General features: G+C 46.5%; 1 pseudogene; it reads right to left on the bottom strand.

Moving 5' to 3' along the window:
* Nucleotides 1-6,945, bottom strand: part of LOC123115034 (E3 ubiquitin protein ligase DRIP1-like) — a 137,087-nt pseudogene extending 130,142 nt beyond the window's left edge.
* Between the last annotated feature and the right edge of the window lie 218 nt (nt 6,946-7,163).

Genomic DNA, 7,163 nt, shown 5'->3' on the forward strand with positions numbered 1-7,163 from the left:
CTAAATATACTTTTTTCTGTTCAGAATCTGGCAATTCCATTTTTTCATTCCCTCCATACTGTAGATCAATATTCATCTTTTGTGCCGATAACTAGCGAGTTCTTACAAAGCAAGATGTGATAAGAGGGATGTGAGGTCAGATAGGACCAAGACTGTTGTGTAGGTGAAGTGTGCGGGAAAGAGGGAAGTGAGTTTGTGGGAAAACCATCGCATACGTGAAGTAACGTGGGAAACGGTGGGGTGAGCTAGATGATACCATTAAGCATGCGAATTATGGGGGAAAGAGAGAAGCGAGTTCGATGAGACCCGTTGCTTTCACACGGGAAAAGGGAGAACCGACTCGGACGAAATTGTTTTGTATGTGAATTGTTTGGTTTATTTTCTGACAGGTGAGAAAAGCACAAAACCTCATCTTCAGCAAACCTGGAGGCACCATAATTTATTGCAATTAATGAGTACACCAAATACACCCGACTTTTTAGAGTAGTTACATTATGTGACAGATCAACACAACCTATTTTAATCTTTAATTTATGATACCGATGATGAATATTTTTGTGCCGAGGTAAATAATGATTTCTGACAAAGCGAAATGTATGAATACTATATTTTGGGCAAGTAAGTAGCGAATTAGGCAAAAAAGAGAAAAATAAGTTTGGGAAAGACCATCGTGCATGTGAAGCGCGTGCAAGTGAAATGCACCTAAAAAAGGAGGGGAGAGGTCAGGCGAGACTCTTCTGTAAGCATGGGACATTACCACACAATTGTAACTAATGCATGCCAGATATAGATCCAAACACATTTAAATCAGTGCAACTAGTGTGACTTTATATTAATCTATCCCTTTTTGGCAAAAGTGGTACTCGTTTAATGAGGTACTAGGCGTAACCTCATTGGGCGAAAAAATAAAATGAATAGGAGCATTGTGCATGGAGAATAAGTAGGGACCCACTCGCTAGCGGTGGCAGATCCATGAATCGAAGTTAGACAGGGTGAACATTTAAGGACAAGAAAATTTCTAGGTACCAATGCAAGTTTATTTAACCAAAACATTAAATTTAACAACTAAAAACATGAAAAGGCATACAAATCTTGCAATATTTTCTTGGGTACTATCCTCAAGAAGAAAGTGACCACGGTAGGCAGCCGCGGTCGCGGCCGTGGTCCTGGTCGTTGACACGGACACGAATGGCGACCAAGGTTCTTTAGGTAAGTCGGCGCAGGCTGCTTCGTCCTCACAAGACAACAAGTGTTGGCTCATAGCGCCCTCTTCTCCGGTACCTAACATGTGCCTATTCACCGCACCACCAAGTTCAAAGTAGTATGGAGGATGAAAGTGATGGAAGTTTTGATCTGGACAAATTCCCATGCATTAAAAAGTCACAGGAATTCGAACGAATACATTGGTGACTCTTCCGCGATCAGAATGTCACATCAAACGCCACCACCACTATAGGAAAACATATTAAGTCGAGTGCAGAAACCACGTGGCAACAACAATGTCGGGTGCGAAAGTCACCGAAATGCACTCGGCCTACAAGCCAAGTGACTTTCGTCGGGGCCTCGACAAGCATATAAGAGGAGGTGAAATCAACAACCTAGGAAAAACACGAGTTCCATTGAGCTCGAGCTTTATTTTGCATCTTCTCTAAATTCTTAAGCAACAACAATACAATAAGCGTAAATACTTGACTTGCATCCCCATGAGAGGGCAACCAAGAAGTGGTGATGAAGTAGTAGCACCAGCCTTACTAGTCAAGTGGTGCAACATATGGTGATCATCCTCCTGGCCTCTATATCGTGTGGTGCTGCCACTTCGTAAAAAAAGTGGTGGTCACATTTTATTTAAGAATGTGGTGCAACCACATTTTATTTAAGAATGTGGTTTCCTCCGGCAGCCACCGCAGAGAAAATGTACACGTCGTAGGAAGCCCCAGCGCCTGCCAAAACGGTTGGTGAGTTATAGTGCATGGCCACGGTGGCGCAACATAGGCGCGCGTGTCATCATTTACTGGTTCCACGAGCCCGCCGCTCACGACCACCTCTACGGGCGCATTCTGCACATATACTACTCGGTTGCCGCCTCGATAAGGTCTGTACCGCCAACCTGTCCGCATGAAGAACAACGAATCATGGAGAAAATGGTCTTCGAGGATAAGGATTTGCTTTTCAAGAAGAGGAGATGGGTTGCCTTCGCTTTCGCTAACAACAAGGAAATTATCCCACTGTAGCCGATCCAATCAGTGCTTTTGCAACTCCAAGGATTTTCAACAAACATGCTACATCTCCTCAGCCCATATCGGATGGATTAGTGGAGGAGATTCTGTACAAGAAGAGGAATGCCGAAGGGTTTGAAGTAATTGTTAGCGATAATGATAATGTCGCATTCCCACCGACCAAGATCTTGGGACTACCCTCAAGAAGAAAGTGGCCACGGGAGCATGCCACAATCACACTTGTGGTACTGGTCGTGGTCATGGACGTAGACGCGGACGCCGACCAAGCTCTATTGTTAAGTCTGCGCAGGCTACGTCGTCCTACAAGACAACCGGTGTTGGCTGATAGAGCCCTCCTGTCTGGTTCCTAAGATGCGCCTATTCATCGCTCCACCACCTTCTCGAGCGGATGACGGCCATCCCCAAGTTCAAAGTAGTTCAGAGGATGAAAGTGATGGAAGTTTGGAACTGAATGAATTCCCATGAATTCAAAAGGCTCAAGAATTCACACGGAAACAACGGCGACTCTTCTAGAGTCGCGAAATCACATCAAACGCCGCCACCACTACAGAAAAACATATTAAGCAAGTGTGCAAACCACCCGACAAAGGATGAATTCACCTCGGCAACACCTACGCTGTGTGTGATAAAGGGCGAATTGCACTCATCCTACATCCTATCAGCATACGTACTTAAGACAATGCCTTTCTTTAGGGCCTCAGGAAACATAAAAGAAGAGGTGAAATCAGCAACCCACGACAAAAAAGTGAGCTCCATGGAGCTCGAGATCTATTGTGCAACTTCGCTAAATTAGCAAGTAGCAACAATACAATAAGAGTAGATACTTAACTTGCATCCTAATTGAGAGCACAACCAAGAAGTGGTGATGCAGTAGTAGCGCCAGGCTTATCGGTGAAGTGGTACAACAAAAAGTATCCCACTCCAGCTGATCCCGATCAGTGCTTCTGCAACTCCAAGGTTTTCTGACAAACACGATCCATATCCTCAGCCCGTATCAGATGGATTCATGGAGGAGGAGATTCTGTTCAAGAAGAGGAATGCCAATGGGGTTGAAGTAATCGAGGTACCGATGATGATAATGTCATCTCAGTCCCACCGACCCAGATCTTGGGGACTATCCTCAAGAAGAAAGTGGCTGCAGGAGGATACCGCGATCATGCCCGGGGTCCTGTTCGTGATCATGAATGCGGATGTGGGCTCTGAGTCGGCGCAAGATACTTCGCACTCATAAGACAACCCATGCTGGCTGATAGCACCCTCTTCTCTAGTGCCTAAGAGGCGTCTGTTCATAGTGCCACTCAGTTCTCTAGCGGCTGACAGCCATCTTCAAGTTCAAAGTAGTGCAGAGGATAAAACTGATGGAAGTTTGGAACATGAGAAATTCCCACGCATTCAAAAGGCTCAGGAATTCATACGAAAATTGAGGCGGCTCTCTGCGATCAGGAAGTTGTATCAAACGCCACCACCACTACAGAAAAACAAATTAAGTCGAGTGTGCAAACCACCCGGCGGAGATTGAATTCACCTCGGGAATAGCTACGCTGGGTCAGACACTTGGGGCAACACACTCGGTCTACATCTTATCGTCATACGGATGTAAGCCGAGTGCCCTTCGTCGGCAAACATATAAGATGAGGTGAAATCAGCAACCCACGTCAAAAAAATGAGCCCCATGGAGCTCGCGCTCTGTTTTGCATCTGTTGTAAATTAGCAAGTAGCAACAATACAATAAGAGCAGACAGTTCACTAGCATCCCTATTGAGACCGCAACCAAGAAGTGGTGATGCAGTAGTTGTTGCCGAGGCCTCTACAACATGTGGTGATCATCCTCCTGGCCTCTACAGCGTGTGGTGCAGCTAATTTTTCATAAAAGTGGTGTAGTCACTATTTATTTAAGAATGTGGTGCAACAACTTTTTATTTAAGCATGTGTCTTCCTCCAGCGGCCACCGAGGTGTGCACGTTGTAGGAAGCCCCAACGCCTTCTGAAACCGCTAATGAGATGCAATGTGCAGCCACTATGACACGACAAGGAAGACACATCTAAAGGTGAAAGAGCTTCCGCTGACTATAGAGAAGAAGGGTGGCTTGGACTTCTACGTAAGAGCAAGGGCGAAGAATCTACAACAAACCAAGAGCCCTTATGGCCACCTATATGTGCTTGTCCTACAGATGCACTACTCGATGGCCGCCTTGGTAAGGTCCCGGTCGCGTCTCCGTTCCCCCGGTATCCCTTTCATCATCGGAGCTCGGTGTCCCGAACATTCACTTGGTAGAGGAAGAGGATTTCGTTCAGAAATTTATGCGGGATACCTGCCTCTACATGTTCACATGTGTTCACTTCCAGCCATGCCGTGCTCGGTGGCTACGGCTCAGGTTTTTTGTGGAGTAGCTTCGGCACAAGTGACTCCCAGAGAGGAAACCCCATCAAAATTCTTGGCCGCAAGTTGGAATCACGCCCATGGAGAACCACAGAACATGTTGTGCTATCTGAGATCCACGAGACACAAAGACAGGCAACTCCTGTTGGGGGTACTGATCAAGGAATCGCCACGATGTCCCATTACATGACTCCTTAGGTACCACATGAAGAACAACATATCATGGAGAAGGTGGTGTTTGAGAATAAATATTTTCCGTTCGAAAATAAATATTTTCTTTTCAAGAATAGGAATTGTGTTGCCTTCGCTTTCGTTAACAACAATAAAATTACCCCCCCCCCCCCAGCAGCGGATCTCAATTAGTGCTTCTACAACTTCAAGGATTTCCGGCAAACATGGTCCATCTCCTGAGCCCACATCAGATGGATTCATGGAGGAGGAGCTTCCGTTCAAGAAGAGGAATGCTGATGTGGTCAAAGTAATCGACATTAGAGATGATGATAATATTGTCCCAGTCCGACTGACCTAGATCTTGGGGGCATCGTGGCCGTGGTCCTCGTCCTGGCCGTGGACGAGGAAGTAGATGCCGACGAAGATCTGTAGGTAAGTCGTTGCAGTGCTTCATCCTCACAAGGCAACCAGTGTTGGCTCATAGCGCTCTCTTCTCCGGTGCCTAAAAGGCGCCTGTTCACATCGCCATCACCTTCTCAAGTGGCTAACGGCCATCTTCAAGTTCAAAGTAGTTCAGAGGATGAAAGTAATGAAAGTATGGAACAAGATGAATTGCCACACATTCAAAGTCTTGGGAAATCGCAAGAAAATAGCGACAATCCTTCTGGGATCAGGAAGTCGCATCGTATGCCATCACCACGACAGGAAAACATATTAAGCAAGTGTGCAAACATCCCGGCGAAGGCTGAATGCACCTCGGCAACAGCTACGCTGGATTGACACTCGGCAAAATGCGCTCAGCCTACATCCTGTTGGCATGCGGATGTAAGCCGAGTGCCTTTTGTCTCGGCCTCGGCAAATATATAATCAAAGGTGAAATCAACATCTCAAGATAAAAAAATGAGCTCCATGGAGCGGAGCTTGAGCTGAATTTTGCATCTTCCATAAATTAGCAAGTAGCAAAAATATAATAAGAGTAGATACAGCCAAGAAGTGGTGATGCAGTAGGGGTGCTCCAGGATCATCGATCAAGTGGTGGAGCATGTGGTGATCATCCTTCTAAACTTTATAGCATGTGGTGCAACCACCTTGTAAAAAAAGTGGTGTAGTCACATTATATTTAAGAATGTGGTTCATCCACATTTTATTTAAGCATGTGGTTTCTTCCGGCGGCCACCGCACATAAATTGTGCACCTCCAAGGAAATCCTAGTGCCTGCCCAAACTACTCGTGAGCTGCAGCGTGTGGCCACGGTGACGGGACATGGAAGACACCCAGAAAGGCGAAAGGCTTCATGTTTGCAAACAGAAGACACCAATAAAGAATGCAAACAGAAGTGAAATACTTCCCCAACCATACAGCCACTAAATACGCCCTATATTAGTTTTGAATTCATTTATTACTGCAAATCTGTAGTCAGTGTAAGATCTTGAACCGATATACATAGTATCTCTCCTAGCTATTTCCTTGCTGTATAGTATTAATTGTATATACATCCAATCAAGCAGATGCATGAAGAGCAAGGACTCTCATTTTGGTAAAGAACACGGTTCATGTTCTCCTATTTTGGAGTATTTAACCAAAAACTACCACAATTCACGGAACCGTGACGAAAAGCTACCACTTTACAAATTTGTGGCGAAAACTACCATTTTCTCACTAATCCTTGACTAAAAACTACCAAGTCTGAAAAGAGCCCGATTCAACTCGTCTAAACGCGTTTCTGACTAATTGGACCCACACATAAGCGGGCTAAAAAAGCAATCGGGTCCCTAGTTTTTTTTAAATAGTATAAGCGGGCATGCAGCAGCGGCGGCCGCAAGTAGCAGCGACAGCGAGCGGCGGCATGCATCGACGGTGGCTTAGCTCGGGTTGCGTCCGTGAGCTAACTAGCTCTGGCTAGCTGCGGTACGCACGGGAGCTAGCTAGCTTTGGCTGTGTCCGTCTGTGGTGCGTGGAAGCTAGCTAGCTCCGCCCGCCCAAGGAGCAGCAGCGGAGGCAACAGTCGTTGCCCGCCCGAGAGCACCAGCAGCAAGGAGCAAAGCGCGGCCTTCGGAGGAGCGGACACCAGCAGCGGCTGGCCTCGGCCGGCGCTAGAGCGCGGGCCTCGAGGCGCTGCTCGACGACAGTGGCCATGTCCACCACGGAGAGCGCCATGAACGAGCTCGGATGCGTGCTATGGCCGCCGCCAAACCCGGCCGGCGTAAAGGGACTGGATTGCTTTTTTTTCAAAATTAACAGGGATTCGATTGCTTTTTTGCGAAACTTACGGGGACTAGATTGCCTTTTTTAGGGAGATATAGGAGGAGCAAGAAGATAGACACTGATGTATGGGCCAACTCTGTCATAATCGAGTTTAAATGAGTTGAATCGGA

This window comes from Triticum aestivum, chromosome 5B (genome assembly GCF_018294505.1).
Source record: "Triticum aestivum cultivar Chinese Spring chromosome 5B, IWGSC CS RefSeq v2.1, whole genome shotgun sequence".
Lineage (NCBI taxonomy): Eukaryota > Viridiplantae > Streptophyta > Magnoliopsida > Poales > Poaceae > Triticum > Triticum aestivum.